Source organism: Wyeomyia smithii, chromosome 2, assembly GCF_029784165.1.
Source record: "Wyeomyia smithii strain HCP4-BCI-WySm-NY-G18 chromosome 2, ASM2978416v1, whole genome shotgun sequence".
In the NCBI taxonomy this organism is placed as follows: Eukaryota; Metazoa; Arthropoda; class Insecta; order Diptera; family Culicidae; genus Wyeomyia; species Wyeomyia smithii.
In genome coordinates, this window is record NC_073695.1 from 248791528 (window position 1) to 248816584 (window position 25057).

The window sequence follows — 25057 nt, forward strand, 5'->3', positions numbered from 1 at the left end:
GGACGCTAGAATGCGCAGCGAGTAGACACGCGGAATTGTACGCTCTCTGTATCGTTGTGCAACGCGACGCTCCCCGGTTTTATGAATGGCACCTTCCCACACACGTCGTCGTACGGGAGAGCGTATTCATGTTTCAACAACCTCGGCACCCACCCACACACTAGCACTCGACAGGTTGAGGACGGGCGTCCCACAGCTAGAATCAAAACAATAATAAAAAACAAAAGGGTGGAGGGGTGGCGGTGGCAAGCGTGAAAGTAGGTGGGCTGATGTTGTTCAGCTTCGCTGGCTGTGCATTTCATAGTAAAAGAGCCCAGCGCTAGTCGAGAGGAAAACTGACCGGGAGAATTACAGAGAGCAATGGAGATTGGCACGGGATTTCTTGCTTCTTGCTTGTGCTTGGTCTGGCGAAGAAAATATTGGATGCTCGGGTCTGCTCCAGTCAGTTGTCGGTCGGCGTGCGGTCGGTTCGGTTCCGTTGTTCTGCGATAGTGTGCCGTGAGGCTTATAGTGCTTGTTATCAGTAAATTGATATAGTTTTTTTCCTGCTTCCACTTGGTCGAATTAGGAAACTCTATGGATTAACGAAGCAGGATTTTAGCTGAAGACCTAGGATAATGTGAGTCCTGGTTAATAAAGTGTTTATATTGGCAGAGGAAATTTCGTATGGAAGTTTCGGCAGTTCGGGACAGAAATTCGCTTCCAAAGCCAAGAACCTTGAACTTCGGTGGTTCCCATAAGCATAATTAGAGTATTACGAACGGGAATAAATTTCCGACGACCAGTTTTTCAAGCTTCTTCCAACAATTTACTCAGTGTCTGGAGCCCACAGGAAGGAAGTGGAAAATCGATTAAGAGTGTTTCGGTCGGGTGGACGGATTGCGTACGCGCGCGTATGTGTAAGTGTAATCGGGAAAAGGCGGAAAACGGTAGGCAAACGAAGCACGAATTTCGGTATATCAACGCCAAATTTTTAACCAGAATTCAGGTATTTCGGGTTCATAAGCTAGACGAAAAGTTTGTTTGAGACTAAGCAAACTACACCACCAGAAGAGCCCAGTTACGACCAGCTCGATCGATGTGTGCTGCTGGATGAGAAAATTGTGGGTGAATAAGTGTGAGGAGGCGGCTTGTTGGTGAGAAGAAGAAGAAAAAAAAGCTTCAGCCGGTGAGCGTTGGAGCCGTTGGTGCGGTGGTTCTTGTGGGCTGTTAAGATTTATCAAATTACCACAATTTGTACGAATTCAGAGTAAATTTCTGTTAAAAAATATTTCATTAAAGTGCAGTAGTTTCCCAACATTTTCGACAAGTACAGAAGTGGTGAGAAACAAAACCCGAGTTTACTCTCTCTGTGTAATACTTATCAATGAGTGAACCAGTGGACGATGTTTCAACATTCCTCTCGGTTCGGGCAGTGAACAACGTTGCTGCATCGTTGTGTGCGAAAAGGATGATGGAAAGCTCTGCCTGGTTTGGCCACTTCTGTTGACGGGTGCTGGATGCTCACACGAAAAAAAAGCAAAAATAAAACGAGCAATATCAGCGGTATTGTTGTGAATAATAAACATTACAAATCTCACTCTAATTACTCACTCCTTTCCCACAATCATTCCGCCAGTGAACGGAACGAAGCGGAACGGGAAACGATTGCGAGTATCTGTGTGCGTGTATGGGTGTAGGCGCAAATAAATGCCTATTGTAGTATCGTACCGAGGGCCAATTGTGCAGCCCGGAAGTTCGTGATCGCGCCGGCAGAAGTGTGTGACAAATTACCTGTTTCGGGAGGACGTATAATTGGCGCTTTTTTGGAAGAGGATGACTACTAAGTGAGGGCAAAGTTGCGAGGAAAATAGTTTAATTGTGATTGGGACGGGAGGCAATTACGTGTCGTATAGATGAGTGGAAGATTGGTGTTGTCGGGTTTAGGAAAAAGCAGCGTTTGACGGAATACGGTTACTTTTACGCAGCTTACGGTGGAGTTAAGCAGCTGCGTAACGATCGGATGCTGAATAATCACAGCGGATGCGGTGAATCAAAGTAAAAATAAACAATACGTACCATAATTGTACCGAGTATAGGATTCATTTTAAAGGTAAGTTTGTTTTTGTTGAAAACAATTGCGTTTTCATTAGTATTTTCTGCAGGCGAGGAAATAACATTGTAACTCATAATCTTGGAGCTCTGTATAAAAAATGTCTGAATATGATGAAAGAAAAATGTTATTATTGTCTTCTGGTGCCCAAATTTTGACGATACTGAGTGTCCTGATTCTGTCAAATAATCCAGTCGTATGCACTCTGGAAAATTCTGTGTTGATTGTTTTTGCAAATTGTAACTTTTCCTTCTTTTTTTCTTTTTCTTAACCCTAGAATATTTGTTGTATCTTGAAGTTTCTACACAAAAAAAAAGTTACCATGTTGTTTGTGATATTCAAAATTTCAGTTATAAAAAGCAGCTGAAAATGCGAAACTTTAAAATCCGTTTTTTTAACAAGAAATAACGCCAACTCGAAACTTTCGGGAAGATTTCGAAATTTCGTCAAGAATACTTGTGATTTTTTTTCAGATTTTTCAGTCCCCAAAACATAATTTTTCAACATATCGTTTGAATAGTAGCTATTAAAATTTTTTTATCAAAAAAAAATTTTTTTTTTCAAACTTTAACTCAAGATGTACCTGCTGTGAAAATTTCATCAAATTTGGTGCAATATTTTTAAAGATATGTTTATTTGAAAAAAATATTGACCTAAATTTCAAATGACAATAACAACTTAATAAAATTTAGAAAATCAACTTCTCGAGAGAAACTCCTGAAGTTTGAAATATTTGTTTGAAAAAATTAGATATCGTGATTTTCAGTGATCCATTTCACGATTTCCTACCCAAATTTATTATGTAACTTAACTATACTATTTTTTTAGTTAGCATAAAAAATGTGAAGGCGAACCAGTTAAAAAGTCGGGAAATCTTTTTATTGAAATTTATAATACAGCTATCTTTATAAATAAATAGTGAAGCTGCAACGATCGAAATAATATTTAAACTAGTATTTTGACTTAGGAAACATAAATGACGTAGCATTTGAGGGGGGATGAGGGAGTTTGCAGTTTTGTGTCGAAATGTGACGAGGGGGATGGTAGGGGGTCAAGCCAAGTTGGGTAGCAATTATGGAACTAAGAAAAAAATTAGATTTCTCTAATTGTTCTTTTTTATCACTGTTTCGTCTGTTTAGGGTCATTTTTATCGCTTTTTTGTCTTTTTTTTGTTCATTTGTGATACAAGGTTAAAAGTAAAATTTGCAAAAAATATCATGGTTGTTATAAAGCTACGTAACTATCTAGAGGGGGGTCTGACTCTGTGACAAAATGCTACAATGGTTAAAAAAAAGGTTACGTCATTTACGGATGTTCCCTTAATAAAATTGTGCGGAACAATCGACTCGATGTAATTCTTTTTTTCGTTTGTAAACTGTCTGGAATATCATTGTTAATCTTCCGCCTCTTACCTTTTTTCATCTTTCAACGCTAGTTCGTGTGGTGGAAAAGTAATATTACTTACTATACTTACTCGCTGGGTGAACTGGAAAAGGAGTGTTATTTATTTTACTACTCGCAATAACTTGTAGTAATTATGCTGTGAAATATTAGAAGCAGCGCCTGATAAAGTACTTTTCAACTGAAAATCGTCAGGTTATTGTGACTCTGTTAATCTTCGCTTTTACTTGAAACTTATTTGTTTTATTTTCGAGCACTTTGTGAGTCACACGAAAACTGCTCGAATGCTCAGGCATTGATTTTGACAGCTGAAGGGCTCGAAAAGGAATGAAATGCTTTTTAATTGGGTTGTTTAGCTATACCAGTTTTCTATATCATATAAAAGAGCTGCATTTTCTTAGTAAAACGTGATTTTCAAGAAAATTTTATCGTTGTCCTTCGGTTTATAAATCACAAATTAAAACTGCTAAAAATCTGCTCGAAATTACCACAATGACACCCATGTACCAACTGTCAAGCGATTTAGAGCAATTTTCTATTCCTAAATAAAAATCTAAGGACAATGATAGAAAATTTACAAAAATCACCTTTTTTCAGGAAATTACGCTCTCTTAGCTAACATATATCTTATCTTCGTGATCGCAAAACTGCCGTTAAACTGGGCACGTCGCAATCTAGCTGGTTCTGTAGCAACTCCGGAGTGCCCCAAGGCAGTATTTTAGGGTCTCTGCTATTTTTTCCTATTTAAAAACGATATGACTCGACTATTGCCTCCAGGCACGAGACGTTTGTACGCCGATGATACTAAAATCTATAAGCTCATTCATACTCATGACGACTGCACCAGACTCCAAGAGCTTATTGATCTTTTCGTTGATTGGTGCCGTCTCAATTATATGTCGATAAGTATCCCTAAGTGTTCGTAATCAGCTTTAACAAAAAAAAAAAACATCCACTGGTTTATGATTACCGCATTGCTGGAATGAACTTAACGCGATGCGACGCACAGTGCTACGTTCCATAGACAAAAATCAAAAAAGTTGCTTTCTTATTGAACCGATTCTATATGCTGATATGTTTTATACATGTTTGAGACGTACTGTAATGATATTATTAACCTCGTAAGTTCATCCATACGATTATGAAACGCATCTACTGTGAAGTGGTTTCAACTATTCAAAAGATGCGTTATTTTTGAAAAATTCTCATAGTTTTCAAATTAATTTTTTAATATACTCTATATTTTTTCAAGTTAAAACCAATATGCCAACGGTAGAGGCATGTAACTACTACATTATACATGTTACTATTGAGACAAAACGTAGCGCATTTGGAAGTTAAAGGCTTCTTGGTCATGCTCCTTTATGCTTGAAGAAAAAAGACACTTTCGATTTAATATCGATCGTCAAAAAAAGTACCCCAAAGCACCTCTCTGAATTTCACCTTTTCCCCTTATTTGGGATATCCTTAAAACTTTTAAAGTGATTCCCATTGCTCAAGTTTGCTCTTTCAACCGGAATTCGCGTTTTCGAATGATACCTCTGGACCCAAGAGTGAGCAGTTTATCGTACATATGTGCCTTATTTTTATGTTTAAAACGTAATTTATGTGTAAAACACATAAAAGATTCCTGGCTTAACGATGTCTAAATGTTTTGCAACAGTAAACCTTATATAAACATAATCAGAAGGGTATTAAATAAAAATAATAATAAAAACTAATTGAGATGGCGTTTAGGTCTCTTTTTCATCGCCTTTAAATTATTTGAATATGCTTTTCAAGCCTTTTATCTCGTAATGGATAATATTCTTGGAAAATTTTCATTTTATGCCTATTTACAAAAAATGGCGTTTGAGACATTTTTGCGATTACGTATTTGACATTCGCGAATTATGCAAATAGTAGCTTCATCAGTACTAAACATTTTTCGTGTCACACCAATTGAAAAAAAAACTAGAATAGCTGTTTTGATTGTTGTCCCGCGTTCCCATACATTCAACGCACTGTGCGACGTTGTTACTGATCTTGTTGTTATATTCGACACTAAACTTACATTTAGGCAACATTATACCTCGATTATCAATAAAGCCAACCGACAACTTGGCCTAGTTATGAGAATTGGTAAGGAATTTGATGATCCTGGTACCATGAGAACCCTCTATTGTTCACTGTGTGCACCGTGTGGGCCCCATATTACGAGTTTTGGGCCCAACGCATTGAACGTGTACAAAAGCTTTTCGTCCAAAGGATTTGCCGCACCCTGCCTTAGAGAAACCCGACATGCTTCCGCCCTCTGAGGATCTCTCTGCGCTGGTTGGTATAGCATCATTAGAACGGCGACAGAAGGACATCATTGTTAAAACTGCACATAAAATCCTAACTGGCATCTATGATTGCCCCAACATCCTGTCGTTACTTCAATTGCACTGCCCCTCTCGCCCTCAGCGACATCAGCGACATCAGTGACTCCTGCAGCTACCTCCGCAACGTACTAATTATGGCCCGCATGAACCCATCCGTCATCTCGCAGAGGAGTACAATTTAAATGAACGAAATTTTAATTTTTAGCTCTTAACTACTGTTTGTTTGTTTGACTATTGCTTGTTTATTTGAAATCATTGTATAGAAAAGTATTGTCATATGTTTGTAATCTTCCTGTTATCAAGATGCTGGGTTTTTATGCCGCTTTGAAAACAGCTACTGCTTTTTCAAGGTAGCTTTTCCCAGCCACCAATTCATTTAGACCCTGTGTCGGATGAATTTTGAAGAATAAATAAATGAATAAATATAACGATTAGAAATCCGTGAATAGTTGAACAACACAATTGAAAGCGAACATTGACAGCGTTATTGTCGTCTGACGATTTTCAATTGAATATAACTTTGAGCGCTGTTAGAGACAAAAAAAAACATTTAAAAGTAAAGGCACTTGTTTTGGAAAATTATTTATTTTTTATCCGTAACCTTAAATAAAAAGATACTTTTCTACTGAAGAGATTTTCCCCACCACTAATACCAGTTTAACGGCACTAAAAGGGATCAACCTCTATATTTCTCTTCCGTTTTCGTACTAAATTCAATCGACGCGCATAAAATTTTACCAAATGTAATATTGACTGAAGACACAGAGATACAAAAACTGACAAAAACAGCGATACAATTCTTCCTAAATGTTGATAAAAACTTGAGTGACGTACCTAATGGATGCCACCACATGTCTTTTAGCTTCCGTGTGTTTATCGGCCATCCAACTGCGGCTTGCTGTGGATAGAAGAACTGGCGCATGTCCTTCCACTCCATGCATAATACATATAATGGGATTGATTCCAATTCAACACTGCTTACACACTTGAAAGCTATCATAAAATGATGCTAGAAAAAAGTCATCCTTTGCGTTAGTTATTCCGTCAATTAAACAGGCATCAGTTTCATTTGAAATGACCCGATGAACACCAGACGAAATAAATACGTAATCAATCTCGTTTGACAGTAGCCGAAAGAATTGAAATGAAAATTGAACTGTTCGTATCGAAACAACAAAAACACATTTGTTTATTAGAAGTACCAATTATTTGTGGAGTAATGGTCGTTTTCTCAAAACGTGTTTACGATAAAGACTCAGCAGATCAACTGAAACAAAAAAAAAACTCATATTATAAATCAAATAATTAAAAATTGGGTCAGTATTTTTACCGCAATCGTAAACACGGCAAAGTAATTTTTTGAGGAATACGGTTCCGAGATAAACGCGTAGAAAGTTTTAAGTTTAGCTTATGTGGTCTCCGTGGTTCTGTGGGTAGCAATGTCGATCGGCCGGCTCTCCCCACACGGTTGAGATATTGGGTTTGAGTCCCGATCAGGTCAAGGATCTTTTCGAACTGGAAAATTTCTCGACTCAGCACTGGAGCACGGTGTATCGTTGTACTTATCCTACAACATGCAAAAAACGATAACGAATCCTCTCAACTAATCTTGTTGATCGAGACCGCATTATCCCTCAGGCTAGTTGTGTTTAAAGATAATGCAATAATTTTTTTTTCGATTTTCTGGGAACTAGCAGGGTATACTGCCGTTCAAAGCATGGTTTTCCCAGCGTACATGAAGTAGATATTAGACGAAGCAAATATTTGCTATTTTCAATACGTTATTCATTTTCTGCAAATAAAACTCGTACCAAAACAGCAAATACCTGCTTCGTCTAATGCCTGCTTAACACCTGCTTAAGATTTCTGTAGAACATGGGACTACTAGGGGAACTGCTCCATTATTCATCTCAGCCCATATATTCATCTCATACAACATGAAAACACAATTGAAAACAGAAAAAACGCATATTTTCTAACTAAATCGATCTGCTAATCCATGGAATGGATTCTTCTAAGTTCACTTTAGATTTCTCATGAAGTAGAATCCTCAAAAACTCACTTAAAAGCACTAAATTTGATATTATAGTCGGGCATCTGCACACGAAAACTCATTTAATTCAATCATCCACCTCAGAAAACAAAATCCGCGCAACGTTCAATACGGCTACAACGGGACTCATTCAGCAGTCAACCAAAGTTTTTTTCATCACTAGCGGACCACTTTTCATTTTAATCACTAAAGAACATCACTCACTACACTAAGAATACTTTAATCTTCGAAATGTTCACCTCAAATTTCCTAAAACAAGCTAGAATTAGCAAAAATATATGAGATGAATTTCCACAATTCCTAAATTTCAACTGTATGTATTTTCATCTGTTTTCACTGAGTTGAAGAAAATCAAAAGTTGCCAAATCAGTTTCTGTTAATACGAAAAAATCATACTGAAAATGTGGAATTATTCCGACATAATTGACATAAATCTACAGCACTGTACTGCCCCTGTTTACGTAACAACCAACACCATCATTGCGAGAAAAACGCGTTTTTGTTATTTTAACCCAAATCATTATATTGAGATACAATTTCAACAAAACAGTCTGTCAATTCTATGAAGATTGATGTTTGCAAAGAGGCCCCATGGATTATACGAGTCGGCCCGTGGTAATTGATCCAGAAAAACCGCTACGCCAGTTTATGCGAATAAACATGTATATTTCTCGCAAATTGTTCGCATAGCTTGGCGTAAAAACTTGACTATTTTCTACTCTGCCTCGCAGTTGATTCAGTTTTATCAATCGTGTTTCGATCAAACATCATCAACAGCTATTGTCCATCGGCAGTTTCAATTAGACAAACACGCACAAACATACATACAAACACACACATACAAACACATGCATAAAGACTTAATCGTTACATGGAAAAATGCAAACTTGACAGCACACAGCCAGGACAAAGTTTTTCTTTGGTTCAATTTAGGCCCCCAGACAATGCTAAACCTGCCGGATATAGATTACTTGCGCCTCTGATTGGTGGATTACATATGCATGTACATAAATTTGTATGAAAATTAGTATAGGAAAACTTTTGCGCATGTTTCTTTGTAGAGAGCTATCGATCAATCCACTTCCGGTAGTGTCAGGATTGTTTGGGACCCCAAAAAGAACCTTAAAAACGTTCTGGTAAATCGATAAAGTTTACCCACCGTAATACACACACGTTTTAATTATTTCATCTAATGCAAATATCCACTAGTAGGGGGAAAGGACACGGTGACTTTACACCTTCCTGAGACTGAGTGTTTTGTGAAAATACTAATATACATTACAATTATTCAATCCCACTTTCCCCTTCACCCCTTTCCATGGAATATTTGTCGAACTAAACGACGTTACTTAGACAAACAGACAGTAGTTAGACAGTCGAATAAAACAACTTAACATAAACAATTGCACCTTGTATGGAGTGACGCCAGTTTTTGCAACCAATTGGCAGTTACGCCAAAACGTTTTTCCAATATTTCTCAAAAGTTTCAGAACAAAATGGTTTTCTTTTTGTTTGTAGTGTATGTATCTTAGGGAAAGGAAGCTGAATCAACGAAAAAGTGCAATTTGGTCATTTTGGCTCTTACGTCAACTATGTAAACAGGGGCAGTGGAGTGGTTATCTAGGTTACCAATTTTGCACGCAAACAACTGCAGCGGATCGATACATCCATGATAGAAGAAACTCGTGGAATCCCGGATCATTTACGCGTGCTGTAGATCCCCAAAATTTTTTCCAATAAATATCGAAACATCAACTGGTTCTACACTGACGGATCACTCCATGATGGGTCTATTGGCCTAGGTATTTTCAATAACAATTTAACCGTCTCCCGTAAGCTCGATAATCCTGCTTCTGTTTACGTCGCAGAGTTAGCTGCAATTCAGTACACCCTAGGGATTATCGAAAAAATGCCCACAGACCATTATTTCATCTTTACGGACAGTCTCAGTTCCATTGAGGCTCTCCGATCGATGAAAGTTGTTAAGCACTCTCCGTATTTCCTGGGGAAAATACGGGAACATCTGAGTGCTTTATCCGAAAAATCGTATCAGATTACCTTAGCGTGGGTCCCTTCTCACTGCTCGATACCGGGTAATGAGAAAGCGGACTCTTTGGCTAAGGTAAGCGCAACAAACGGTGGAATTTATGAAAGACCAATTGCCTTTAATAAATTTTTCGCATTTGTACGTCAGAATACGATCATCAGTTGACAAAATGCTTGGACCAGAGGGGAATTGGGAAGGTGGTTACATTCCATAATCCCCAAGGTATCGACGAAGCCGTGGTTCAAGGGGTTGGTTGTAGGTCGGGATTTCATTTGCGTGATGCCCCGGCTTATGTCCAATCACTATAGATTTGACGCGCATCTCCGTCGTGTTGGGCTCGGGGAAAGTGGTATCTGTGCCTGTGGTGAAGGTTATCACGACATAGAGCACGTTGTTTGGTCATGCCCTGTACACCGTGACGCCAGGTCTAAATTAATAGTTTCCCTTCAGGCCGAGGGTAGGCAGCCGGCTGTTCCTGTTCGTGATGTCTTGGCGAGCCGTGACCTATCCTACATGTCCCTTATATACGTTTTCCTGAAATCCATCCACGCCCCAGTTTAATCCTATTCCCTTCCGCCTACATCCAACCAAACGACAAGAACACGTTAAGACCCCGGATCCGGAAACAGCAACTAGACCCGCACGATACTCTCAGGGCCCGAGGGAGACAACCCAATATGTCAGTCCGTAATATCTTGGCCCAGCAGCGGAACATATTCTATATGCTGCTTACCTATGGCAATGGGAAACCATCAAACAACAAACCAGTGCTTTTAATGCAAAACATTCTAGCTTTGAGTTGGATTTAGTTTCAGCTAGTAGTCGGCAGCGAGGATAAAAAATTTGTTTTTAGTTATTAAGATACTTAAGAAAGTAAGCTAGTAGATATATTTGGCGCCGTTAAACATTAAATTGTATTTGTGCCGTGTCAAATAAGTTATAGTTGAAGAACTGCAGCGGATATCTAGGTAACCTACTACGACGGGCTGCGGCTACGTTAATTCATAATAATGTGATTCATTCATGATTAACAGTGTGATGAATATAGGGGCATCATGAGATGAATAATTGAGCAGTAATTCAAGTTTTGAGATAGATTTGGAAGAGTTTTGAAAAATGGTTTGTTTTACAAAATTCAGGATAAATATAGCTAATTTTACTAAATATACAATGCTAAACGATTCCATAAGAGCACGAAAGCATATTTAGTTTATTTGTTCAATGGTTTCGTGAAAATTCGGTGTTTAATCCGTGTATTCTTCGTGAATATCGGCTTAATGAGATGAATAATGGAGCAGTTCCCCTATTATTTGAACGGCAGTTTATTACCCCTTGAATCTGTGATTGTGCGTAAGTTTTTACCCTTTCGTTTCAAGCTTAACACTCTACTATACTGAGCCTTTTTTCCTCTTGACAAGATTTTCAGTTTCCTGGGGGGACTTTACGAATGTTTATTTGGTTAGTTCTATTATAAGAGGGACTAAGATGAAACAGTCATACCAAACCCTCACTCCTCCTCAATATCGCGTCACAGTTACAATCTCTGAAGAGGACTAAGATACCTCTGGTAAGTTTTATTATAAAGGACAGGCTTGTCGTGTCTCCTCAGAGAGTCACTAGCGTGTAGTAAAATATCTTCCGCAACGGGCAAAGCGACGAACTTACTTGAAGAGAGCAGCGAATCGTGTGTATCTGAGGAGCTCGCAAATAAACACCGCTGTGCAATCTGAAATATTTCTACAAAGAGATAATTAAATGATGTGCGCTTTTTCATACGAATGGACATTACGAACAATAAACATATTTTAAATAAGAGGCGCGTTTAGGTAGGGAAGTAGATTGCGTTGCTAGCTTTGCATGTCGAAATTCAAAAAAAATCCAGCCACCCGTTACGCCTGTTTTTTATTGAAATGTTATTGAATTTATGACAGCACTGCTCACCGCGATGAACTTCTGTATATTCTCATTAGAGTGATTCACCATTCTTGTTTCGATCAGCTTTCGTGTAAGCAGCAAGTGTGTTAATTTTCCTGCGAGCGGCAGTAACACGACACAAAAAAGGACTTATTTTGCTTTCTTTATTTACTTGCTAAACTAATAGTCTCCCAGCTGGTCTCGAGGCACGATACTGGCCTAATAAGCCAGTCGTCGTATGTTCGAGTCCCGGCTCGGGAGAGACTGTTAGTGTCAGTAGGATCGTACCGCTAGCCCTGCAAATGTCCTGTACACTTAACAGTCGGCTGCGAAGTCTATGTATAGTTAAACAGAAGGTCAAGATCCGATACGGAATGTAGCAATGTTTTATGGCGACAGATCATAGGAATCCTATGCCGAATCCAGCATACGCCATCATAAAATTCGGTCCTTGGGTACTCTTCTCTAGACTGCGAACGATTACCACACTTTATATATTCTTTGATGTTTCATTTAATTTGTGAAGAGAAGGTTCCTGAAAATTTCCTTTAAATATGAAATTTGAATTTAGTCTTCCGTTCCATTGCTAATCAATATTAGCTTCTTCAAATGTTAACGTTGCAACATTTGCAATCGAGCGTGTTTTAGTTGTTGAACCTTTTCAGGGCCGGCGTCACATTATTTTCCCGAGTGGGTAGTAAGGAATAGGGAAGGTCATGGGTAACAAAGGCGCAGTTGGGCCGCGAGGGGGGGAGGGGCTAGTGTTACCTTATTATACCTATACATAATTCTTTGAAAAATCGACAGTGCATCAACAATAGGATGCCATGGAATGTTCAAGAAAAATAAGATTTTCGTTCAGTAGTAATTTTTGCATTGAAAAAGGGAATTTTCGCGGCAAAATTGTTGGAGTAGGTCTTACGCTTCTGGTTTGCCAAGAAAATCAGGATGGGCGGATTGGCCGACCTGAGTACCACATCGATTTTCAGCCGCTCCATCTCCGCCAACGATTGCTTCGAGTAGTCCTCGTTCACGGCCAGTACGGAGCGAAAGCAGAGCGGTTTTGACATCCCCTTCTCGCTGATTGTCAGCCACAGTAGGACCTTCTCGGGGAACTTGGTGTGTGAAATGAACTTCACCTCAGGGCTCACTTCCTTCGTGGGGGTAGTAAAATACGAAGTGCCCTGCCAGTCGTTGTCATCCAGGATGAGATGGGTCTCAACGTCCATCACCACCTTCACGTCGCGGTTCGCTAGAAAAATTGACTTGATTATCTTATTCAGCCGCTGCCGCTGCTTCATTACATACAGCTCCGACACCAGTGGACGGGACTGCTACTTTCAGACATGTACATCCATGTTCGCCACAAAAGTCTCAAACATTTCCAAAATTGAAGCTTAAGCGAACTTCTGATAAAATTTCACTTCCAATTTTATTGCCAACGAAAAAAGGCACAAGAGTAGTTATTGAAGTTTTTTAAAACCGATTTTTTCCGATAGCAAATCTTTATGTAATGCATGAAATATCGAGATCTGATGTTATCTCATAATTGTTCGAAAAAAAAAAAATTACTTCCAGGGACACGAAAACTTTTGCACCGGGAGGCTCGAGTCACACCAGAACACACAAGAGACTCTCCCAGCCCGAAATTTTTTTTCATCGATCAAAAAACTGAAAGTTTTACCGTTTTGAGGCTCTATTTCCCGAAGTCCGATGGAGCATAAATTTGTATGGGAATTTTTTTACGAGAAGACAAAACTTTAGAGCCCTATCGTAAACGAAATTCGAAAAGCCGATTTCCATTGAAACCATAATCAACGGTCAAAAAATGGTGAAAATAAAAATTTTTCAGGTTGGTACGAAACACAAAATATATTAAATCTAAGACTAAAAAATTGATAATTGCTGTAGCTTTGTAACCTCAATTTTAAGTTTAAAATAAAAAAAAAAACATTACTTTTTTTGGCTTTGTCCGATATTTCCGTGTGGGTAAGTACCTACAGGGATATTTTTCGAGTGGGTACTACTACTCATACTACCCACATGAACCGCCGGCCCTGAACCTTTAAGGTAAAATTTTCATCTTCGATTGTTGTTTTTCAACTTGCTACCATAGCACCAACAAAAGTATTATTTTGCCGAATCAACATAAAATATGTACCTATTCGTATATAACCAAATTCTCTCAATTAGAATTCTCGACATTTGATCGTGGCCGCTGATTGGGTGGGCCTTAAGCGTCAATTTTACAGGCGATCGGCTTACTTATTCGAACTTTAATCTTTGTGTTTCTGATGTAATGTCTTCATTCCGTGCATATTGATTCCTTTTGAAGTTCGTTAATATGGGCCCGGCAGCTTAGGGACACAAAAAAAACACGCAATCACAGTTTCACCGAGCGAAGAAGCCTAAAGCAAAACACCTGAGCTAGTGTTACAGTTTACTAGAAATGAAAATAATACTTTATTATACGTTTTTTATGAACCTCTATTTTAGCCATCAGTGTGGGAGAAAAATCGTTTTCGCTAACTCTCGAAACCGGAAAGATGCATGTCTACTGCTTGATGTGTATCGGTAGGAAAGATCAAAAGACGGCTCTGGCTATTCAAACGGCGAAGAAACAAAAGAATGTTGAGAAAAAAAAAAACACAAAGCTAAACTTGTGACTATGGAGAGAAAATTCCAACAGGTGGATTTAAATCGTTTGGTTTGTGACCCACATTCCATTTGGTTTTCAGTCGAAGAATTGATTAAAAGTTATTGCTGTGCCAATCGGTTCACATATTCTAGCAGATGGCATTCTAAAAAGTTCAAATTTTATTTATTGGACATTAAATCTCTTACTGTTCGCAGGATTCCCGCTGAACGTATTTCATTGCTCGCAGGGGAAAAAAAGCTCAGACCAGTACATATATCACCAAGCGAGGCGATCATAATTTGCATACCTGCCAACTAACCAAAATTCTACCGATATGCGAAGAAAAATATTCCTGGAATGGCGTCGAGACAAAAAAAAAAACAAGAGTGGAATTGCCTAGCTGTGCCGTGTTTGCACCCAAGTCCAGTCCAGTCCGGTTGATGGCAAGAATCATAGCACCGGCTGCTGCATGGTGCATAAATCCTGCACTTGTGCCCCCTTCCTTGGTCAGTTGAGGGAAGTACGAGTACTGGTAGTAGTATGGTAGTATCAGTAATAGTAACAGAAGTGCAAGTAGTAGTGGGAATAGCAGGTCAACGTCAGCGCGGGCGGTGACCATTAGAATAGACCTGCAGTTTCGACCATATATACTGGACATTGGCTGGGCGTTTGCTCTCCACTGCTGAGCCCAGTTCCATAGACGGTCAACGGGAGTTCAGACGACAATGTATGTAGGTTTCGCCAACAGTCGTTTGGCGCAAAAAAGCAGGTGCTTACCAAGCTAATTTTTCGCCGGGACAGCTATATGACAACTAAAAAATTGCTCCATGAAGCAGCAGTTCCTTCCGTGGTGCAGTAGCTGCCGTTTTTTTGCTTGTCGTTTTTTTTTTGTTCAAGCTTACACTCGTAGTGCAGTTTCTATGTACCAAAGAGGAATTTTACATCAGTTCTCTTAGCTGATAAGCTACATATGGCAATTTATTTAACTTTGGATACTAAAAATTTAAGCGTTTAATTTATCAAAAACTTTCTTAGATGTTTCAATATAACAATCTAGGTTGAATTGAAAAAAAAAAAACAAGACAAAACTATATATCGAATCGAAATTTACATTGATTGCCAACATTGTCGGTTCTCCTTGGGCAGGGAAAGTCGATTTTTTTTATTGGGTATGAATATCAAGACATCACAAATTCTTACTGATCTTACTGAAAACCGTCTCTTACTTGAACACCCCTACAAGCTGCTGTCACTTTATACACGAAGTTATTTTTTAATCAAAAAAATCCAGTGAAAAAATCTTTAAAACATTGAAAAGGTTGCATTATACCGCGGGTGAGCTTTTTGTCTTCAATGCCCTCGCGATAGAAGGCCTTAAAAATAAAATACATGGTTGTATTGCGCGTTTTGCACTTCAGCAATTTTGAATCTTACAGCAATGTGGCTTGTATTAAATTACTCTATTGATAGCGCAGCTTTTTCTTGTCAAAAAGTAAAAGAGTAAAACCAAACAGAGAAAAAACAAGCTTGTTTCAAAGGTGGGACACGTTTATGCCACGCATATGCAAAGCAGCACATAAATCAAACATTATATTATCATTTCCAGCAAACGCGTTCAGCTTCATTAATCTGGATAATGTGCATTATGAAGCCACATATATCATCGCCCGGGTGTGGAATGACACCTATTTTCCCTGTCCACGAGGTATGACAGAAATCTGCTCAAAATGCAAAACCAATCATGTTTTGCTAGTTCCAAGAGCCTTGAAAGAAAAAAAAATCAATCACTCTCGCGAACCAGTGATTCCGATTCCGAGCGTCCTTGGCGACTTTTTTCTCCCCCACTGCAATGATTGGTTCGGCGGGAGTAAATTGTACCCATAAAAGTGTGTCCCCATTACAGGTACGACGACGACAACGCTTCAAAGAGGAGAGCACAACATCATTAAACCGCGGAAAGAGACAGAGTACGAGGGCAGGAGAGAGACACAGAGAGAGAGAGAGAGAGAGAAATTTGAAATGCAAGCGGGGTGCTTCCGTGTTTATTGCCAGGCCTAGAAGAAGAAAGTCAACAAAATATTACACGGGTCGCCGTTTCCCTGGGTGAGGGTGCCGGGGGCAAAAAGGCGCCGGTGATTCGCTAGGTTTCCAAAAAATAGACGGCAAAAAACGATGCGGCGAACCGCGAAATTTCATTTCGTGCGGTGGATTTATGATGTGGTTTTTATCATTTCATCCTAAATGCCGCCGTGACAGGAGGTTAGCGGTCTAGGTTCAGGACGTCTAAATACGTTATCACGACCCCCCCCCCTCGAATGTTGTGGTCGCAATAGCTGCCCAACATCGGTGCCGCCGCCGACGACGATGTCTATTACGGCGGGGTGTGAATGGAATTTCGTCACCTGCAATCCACCCAGTCCCATTCCGGCATGTGTGAGGGCGTGTCGGTCGAGTGCTTTCCTGTGATGCGAGGCGTTTGACAAGCATTGCAAATTGAAGTCGGGTATAATGAAAAATTACTTTCGGCCAATTATAACAATTAATGTGTTGCTTCTCACGGCTTAGAAAGCTTATCTATGAAAGTGAAATTTTATCCAAACTTTAAAAGTAATTTTAGACGAACTTCATAACAGATTTTGAAGTAGAATACTTCTCTCAGGAAGTTCGGCTACATAGGGATGTGAAATGAAAATCTAAAACCGAAAAAAGTGAAAAATATGTCCAATTTCAAATGCTAATAAATCGGTTTGTATTCGATGGATTTCCTTCGTTCTTTCAGCAATAGGTTGGAAAATCTTCTAAGATTCTTCCCAAATGGAGATAATTGTAATTTTATTATTCAAACTATTGTACTATTGAAAATAGTCAAGCCTTGTCAAAACGAAAAATTCGACCTCTGATTGGTCGTTATATGATTGCTTCCCAAGCACGGTCGACAGAATCATATACCTTGCAATTTAAAATATGATAATTGGCCTATAAAAGAGCCTGTTTCAGCCGAAGCTGCTCAAAGTCTCCGTTAACAAATAAAAAGAAGAAGTACTGTTTATTTTATCACAAGTAATACTTTATTCGCACTGTCAGTGATAACGCCAAGATGTGATCGGTATCTTATCCGATATTGAATTGAACAACAAGTTGTCCTTTTCAGGATGAAATAAAAACCTGATTGACGAATGATTATTTTCTCTTGAGTTAATTTACATTTTTAAATTTGTTAAAGTTATAAATTTTACTTTATCTCAATGTCTCAGAACGTACTGAATTATCTTTTCCTTCAGTCATGAGCACGATAGCCGAAAAACTTTCATTATCTGCATAAAAATTAATTTTTCGCATAACCAAAATTTAAAAAATGTCAAGCCCCAATCATGACAAGCAATTTACTATATTATTGAAAATGGTCAATCCTTGTTGAAGTGCAAAATTCGATTGATCTGATTAGTCAACGTTCATTTACTAGAAAAAATGACTGACATGCAAGCAGCCTTTTCTTTCTTGTAAAAGTATTCTACTTCAACCTTGCGGTCGTGGCTTTGCACACAGCCCTCCTGTGATTTTTTTATAATTAGATTTCAATGAGAAAACGTAGTGTGAGATTTTTACGCTTCTTGGTTGGATGTTTCAATAAAAGATTTAAATGGAATATTGTTGATACGTTTGATAGAAAACAGGGTTCGCTGATTTGTGAATATAACTACCAACTAATGCTTTGGCAAAAAAACAAGATTTTTATGAACGCTTCGAAACAGGATTAATACTTTCCTCCGCCGTTTTGGTAAAATATAATACAAGATACTTTAAGTTCTCACTGCTTTTAATTTTATCACTTTTCGCATCTGATAGCAGTTGTGAGTTGTTTTTCATCATACCACGATGCAGATTTTCTTCTGACTGCTACAGCCGTGAAAAGAAAAATAATTAAAAGTCGAGTGAGAGTTTAGAGTGACGTGTGGATATTTTACAGACTCGATTATGCTCCACACAACAAATAAAATAAATAGTTGGAACAAAAGCGTTATTTGTTCTTTGCAAATCTATCCAGAAGCTAAGATTAGGTTGATCTACATTTTTCTATTTCAAATATATATTTTGCTCAGTACAAGGAAGCATAACGGGTTCATGTAAATGACAAAATTTAAACGAAATGTTTAGTATTGATATGTCACCGTTTTTGGCACATTTTGCATATTATATAAGTACAGAGATGTACCGTGCCCCAATGCTGAGTCGATAAAATTTCCAGCTCGAAAAGATCCTCGACCCGATCGGGAATCGAACCCGATATCACAACCGTGTGGGAGAGCTAGCCGACCGACATTGTTAATCACAGAGCCACGGGAACCATATCCCCCCTTTAAAAAATAGACGAAATGTCGATTTATCATTGTATGTCACAGCCGAGCGCGAGTTAAAAAGCGATGTAAAAAATTTTTCCCACTTTTTTTAGAAAGTATTTTTTTTCTTTTTTTTCCACGTATTTTTGACGAAATCACTCTTTGACAGCTGTTGAAATTTGCACTAAATTTCTGTTTTTATAACTTCGCTGTCGTGAGGTTAATAATGAAAGCAAGCACGATAGCGTTTAATAATTTTGATAAATAATATTCAAATAGGAAATCGAAAAGACGAATAAAATGGCAGAGCACTATTGAAAAAAATAATTGAAAATACTACATTGGAAAAAAAGAAAAAAAAAATATCACCATGTCAGTAAAATTGCACAGCGAATCGCCTGAATGGGGTTGGAAGTAACCGACCATTTAATTTTAGTATAAGTTTTACTGACTAAATTTTTGAAGAATCAAAAACGGCGCCGTCCATGTGCTTGCAATCAAATGGAAACAGGGAAGAGAAGATAGTGTAACCTTCGCTGTTTCGGACCGTGTTTACCTCTGATATTCCACAAAGCTTACAGAAAGGACGTTTTTGTTAGTAGGAAGCATACGATGGATCACAATTCACTTTGTTAGCTATTTAGCTATTTCTGGTTTATTCTTTGTTCAGCCGACTGATTAGAGAAGTATAATTTGCTTATTCATATTTGGTACTGGTTTAGACAAACAGGCAATATGACAATGCTGTTGGGGCCGCGCACAAAAATGTGTGGTTTATTTCTTTATAGCACGAAATTTCAAACTTCCTGAACTGAGATCGATTCACTTAACACTTGCATACCTGAACTACTTGTCATTCCGCAAGATCTCAACCGAAATTGATCCAACCTTTTTAAAGAGGTCACAAATTTATCAGTTTGTGGGACAGCAGGGAACATTTTGAAATTGCCGTGGGGTAAGTACCCTTCACTGACACAGGCTCGTTTGAAAACGGCGCCGAAACCTTACTTCCAACATATCAAACTTTAAGTTTTCGTACAACAAAACTATTGATGATCACTTAGAGTGTTTCGAAATCTGACCTGACTTATAACATATTGAACTCCAAGATTCGACAAAACAAGACTGTTAGTAATCATTGTACGGGAATTGGTCATAAGTGGCCGTGACCTGGGAACAGATTCCCTAATTGGCTTGGCTATAGCAGTGTAAATTTGAATCCTGGACAGCAATTTACCAAACTTCGAAAGGAGTGAGCAAATTCGAATTGGTGCCAGTCATCAAACTTTGAGATTTTATAGACGTGTTGCCAGGATACCCGATTCCTGGAACGCGGCCAGGGTTGGTCAATAGGCGCGCAAGTGGTCAAATATTCTAATAGTGATCATCAGTGGTGTTGTTTTGCAAAACCTCAAAGTTTAATCTGTCGCAAACAAGGTACTTACCCCATGGTTGTCCTCAGTAAAGTCGGAAAAACGGAAAATTTCGGAGAAGGTTAGATCAAATTCTCAATGTCAAGTACAGGAATTGCCACCTTTACCTACGCAACCAATAAGACGCGTTTGGACGGTTCAGTTGCTAGATCTTTTTCGAGCGAAGGTTTAAAAGATTGGTGATCTGCATGATAGAACACAGTGCGCAGTCCGAGAGTAATGGTACCTACTATAATTTTAGAAAGTATTCGGATCGTGGGCATTTTTCTGAACTTTTCTGTTTTTTTTTTCTGTATGGACTTCCTCACTGTGACCAGAATCGTTGATCTATTGTGCGATATGCCCTGATGTCTGCTGTATCCCGCACCTCTATTATTAGCAACACCGTTAATGAGATGTGGCATGCTTATTATTATTTTATTTTGTCAGTGCTTTTGCACTAATTATATTTATGCAGTGCAGTTCTTCTATACCGAGCCTCCTCCCTCCTGCCAAATATCGCCAATTATAATTCCCTGGAGAAGTTTCGTTGTGCGTCATTCTGGCCAGAGTTATTGAAAAGAGGGACTTATTTTTGTCAAGAGGAAGTCACACAAAGGTATTGTAGATTTCAGCGTAAAGGAAGGGTAACTGGTGGGGAGATATCAGAAGTGTGTTAAACTCTACTATTTGAAACCACTTTAAACCAACAGTAAAGATGCTGTTTGGGTCAGGTACATATTATCTTCAATAATATTTCAATAAAATAATATGATTAAGTAATAACCCATAAGCTTAAATGGAAAATGCTATTTTAATTTCGACTTTCTAAGAATGAAGGAAATGATCCCCAATCAAGCCAATTAAACTTAGAATCGCCAAAAGGTAAGCCTGAAACAGTCAAAATTATTAAAAACAAATTACAAAATCTATCTATCTATCTATCTGTATATAGGCTCGGAAACTACTGAACCGATCGACGTGGGTGGGGTCCAATACAAATGAAACACAAATTTCACACAACTCTAGAACTAATCAAGCAAATACAACCAAATTTTGCGTGTGGATGTTTTTGGGGGTAGCAAATAAGACCATAATGTTCTCCCTCCCTATTCTGGAGGGATGGAACCACATTTGGCAGGTGAATGTTTTTAGGGATATCAAATATGTACATAATGTTTCGACACCCCTCCCTTTTCTGGAAGGGAGGGGTCCCATACAAATTGAACACAAATTTCTGCACATCTCAAGAAATAATCAAGTAAATGAAACCAAATTTGGCATGTGGAGGTTTTTGGGAGCGAACAATATGTTCATGGTGGTTTGACACCTCTCCCACTTCTGGATGGGAGGACTCTTACACAAATCAAACTCAAATTGCTATGGTGGTTTGATACTCCTTCGTACTCTGGAAGGGGAGAGATATTTCAACCTTTTTTCCGAAAAACAGCCTGAAATGATCGGGATGATGCACCGGAGCCAAAAATCGACTCCAGACGCCATTTTAACTTTAGGATGGAAGCTTTCGGTTTCTGGAAAAAATCCGAACATGACCGAATTCCTCCTAATATATTATCTGCAAATGCCATTTAAAATCCAACATGGCGAATCCGGTTTTTTAAAAACCTTTACGTTGACCAAATACCATCCAATTTAGGTATTTCCGGAATCGTAATGATGCACTGAAGCCACAAACTGACCTCAGACAACATTTTGAATTGTAAGATGGCAGCTTCCGGTTTCTAGAAAACAGTCAAAAATGGCAGGTTTGCACTCAATACAAATCGGACTCGATTATCCGGAACATCAAAAATTTTCAAATCACACAAAAAATACTTAAATTTTGCGATTAACGGACATAAAATAAATATTTCTTTTCTTCACTTTACTTTATGACGCAGAGAAGAAGTTATTTCTGATGCGAAAAGAGGTAAAACCTTGAGAAGCAAAAAAAAAAATTGGACATTGATTATATTCACTTAATTCGAACATGTTCCAAACATGCCGGACATGACTTAAATAATAACAAATATGCCAGAAGGACTGGTGAAGGCAAAATTTTAGAATAAAATTAAAAACAGACACCAAAAAAATAAAATTTCGGATAATCGAGTTTAAAATTCCGGATTATCGAATCCAGATAATCGAGTTTCCGGCTAATCAAGTTTCCGGATAATCGAGTCTCCGGTTACTCGAGTCCGCCCTATATGATTATATCCGGAACAAGGAACCAAAAATCGATCACAGACACCAATTTTAATTCCAAGATGGAGACTTCCGGTCTCTGGAAAACAGCCGAAAATTACCAAATATTCTCTAATATGGGTGTTTCTTAAGCCATAATGACGCTCCGAGACCAGAAATTGATTTCACCGCCATTTTGAAATCCAACATTTTGAATTGTAATATGGCAACTTCTGGGAAACAGCCTAGCATGACTGAATACTACTCATTATGAATATATCCTTAATCAAGATGATGCATAGAAGCCAAACATTGACCCTGGACATCATTTCGAATTCAAAGATGACTTCTTCCAGTTTCTGGAAAACAGCCAAAATATGTGAATACCACCTAATATGAGTATTTCTGGATTCAGATTGATGCCAGAAAAACAGCTGAATATGACCGAATACCACTCAATATGGATATTTACAGAATCGTGGTGATGTACAGAAGCCAAAAGTCGGGGCCACGCCGTGTCAGAATCGGCTTATTATGCAACTTCAATGCACCTCGGATTTTTCTTCACCAAAAGTTAGTTTAGGGTTCAAGCTTTCAAATGAAAGTGGTTTTAAAATATTCTATCGGGGAAAACTAAAATAAAATGAGTTTGAATGTTTTTCACTTTTTCCATATTTTTTGCCCGTATACGGGTACGCTGAATACATTGCAACATATGGTATTGTAACGATATAAACAATGTCTGTATGTGTGTGTGTTTGTGTATGTGTAGATGAAAGAGAGAGTGAAGGGGGGGAGGGGGGTGAATAAGGAGAAAACTGTGTAGTGTAGTAGTGTGTACAATAGGATTTTTATCGATAGGAAAAGAATAATACAAAATGTTTATGATAATGTATTTTTTTACTGTGGTTCCATATAAAGTGATGGCGAAAATAATAAATACACTTGCAGTGTTGGTTATTTTCCATATTTGTACACTGATTTTGGTTGTTGTATGATGTTCTGCTTATATCTTTCTTGTGTTTTAGGATCTTAATGATTCATCCATGTTTTGGCAGAATCATGGTGAATAATTCCAATGGTGTGTTCCGAACACTGTCCAAGTCCTTCATCGGCTGCAAAGCAAAACTCGGTTACATTAAATTTTATAGTATCTTAGAATCTTTGGAGTTATTGGATATCCTTAAGCCAACCAGCTTACGCAAAAATAATTGATGAATTTGCGATATCCATATATAAGTTCTGTTGCGAAGCATAACAATATAGAAGGCATTAGGTTTGGTAAAACCATGAATTGGCTCACGAAAATAAACCACGTTTTTCTCAGTGTCCCTAAACTGATCGTTCGCTTGAAACCAAGTTAACCAAAACATCAAGATTTTTTTGGGTATGATATAAATTCCTGTTTCGATCTATGTCAATGTATTCATTGTTCGAATCTTGCATTACGTAATTCACACAAAAATTTGAACAAAAGTTTTCGAACAGACGTTGGCAGCACCCTATCAAAATTCAATAAACCTTTATGAGTGTGTAGGCCTTACTACCCAAAGCAACTTTGCATATTTTTAGAAATAAAGAAGTGAGTGTGAGATTAAGAAAACATGAGTTTTAGTCTGAACTTTTATCGAAAAGTATTGGCGGAACAGAATTCGAGATTTAAAAAAAAAATAATAGAAACCAAAATTTAAATAAAATTTGGTAAAAAGTCATCTCAGTTTGCTTTTATTTTTTCAAACTATGTTTTTTTTTAAATAAACAATTAAGTTGCCTTAAACACTCCTGAACAAATCAAGTGGGCACTCTTAAGAAAAAAAGTGTCTCTAGAATTCCCCCTCAAAGTAGTGAATGGATTGAAAATTTGTTTCCAGCCAGCATTTATGCATTTTTTCAGATCCTTTTGGAACTAAACAATCATCTCTCTCTCACACTCACACACACACAAACATTGCTTATAACGATACCACACCATGAATTTCAATAAACCTAGTGTCTCCATAAATGGGCAAAAATTGTCGAAACATTAGGAAAAAAATTCAAACTCGTTTTATTTAAGTTTTCCCCGATAGAATATTTTAAAACCACTTTCATTTGAAAGCTTGGACCCTAAACTAACTTTTGGTGAAGAAAAATCCGAGGTGCATTGAAGTTGCATAATAAGCCGATTCTGACACGGCGTGCGAGGATGTTGTCATTCCGATAAAATCAGTAAATTCAAATGATTTGTCTTTTGATATTAATCATATCTTATGGCTGATTCGTCGTGCATTTGCAGACTATAAACAAATCGCAAGGAATCAATCGATTTAGAATCTTTAAAGTTATTTAATTTAACACAAAAATAGGCGGGACAAAGTTTGCAGGGTCAGCTAGTGATCTTATATGGAACTCACAATTGCCAGAAGACCTGAAGACCGGAAAAGGTCAAATAGAAAATGATTCCAAATTGAGCTTAAAAACGTCGAAAAGAGCTTATAAAGGCGTAAAAAGCAAAAATAGACAATGATCTCAAATCGAGTCAAAAACCGTCGAAAAAAGCTTCTAAAGACCAGTAACATCCTAAATTGAGCTCAAAACCGCCGAAAAGTGCTTCTGGAGGCCAACATAGAAAATCAT

The 25057-nt window shown here is 38.1% G+C and overlaps 1 protein-coding gene across 2 annotated transcripts in view; it reads left to right on the forward strand.

Moving 5' to 3' along the window:
• Window positions 1-453: 453 nt before the first annotated feature.
• Window positions 454-25057, forward strand: part of LOC129720674 (beta-1-syntrophin) — a 507412-nt gene continuing 482808 nt past the window's right edge. For both annotated transcript variants that reach the window (XM_055672212.1, XM_055672213.1), the window contains exon 1: window positions 454-2092. The gene's annotated coding sequence lies outside the window, so the exon portion shown is untranslated. The remainder of the gene's footprint in view (window positions 2093-25057) is intronic.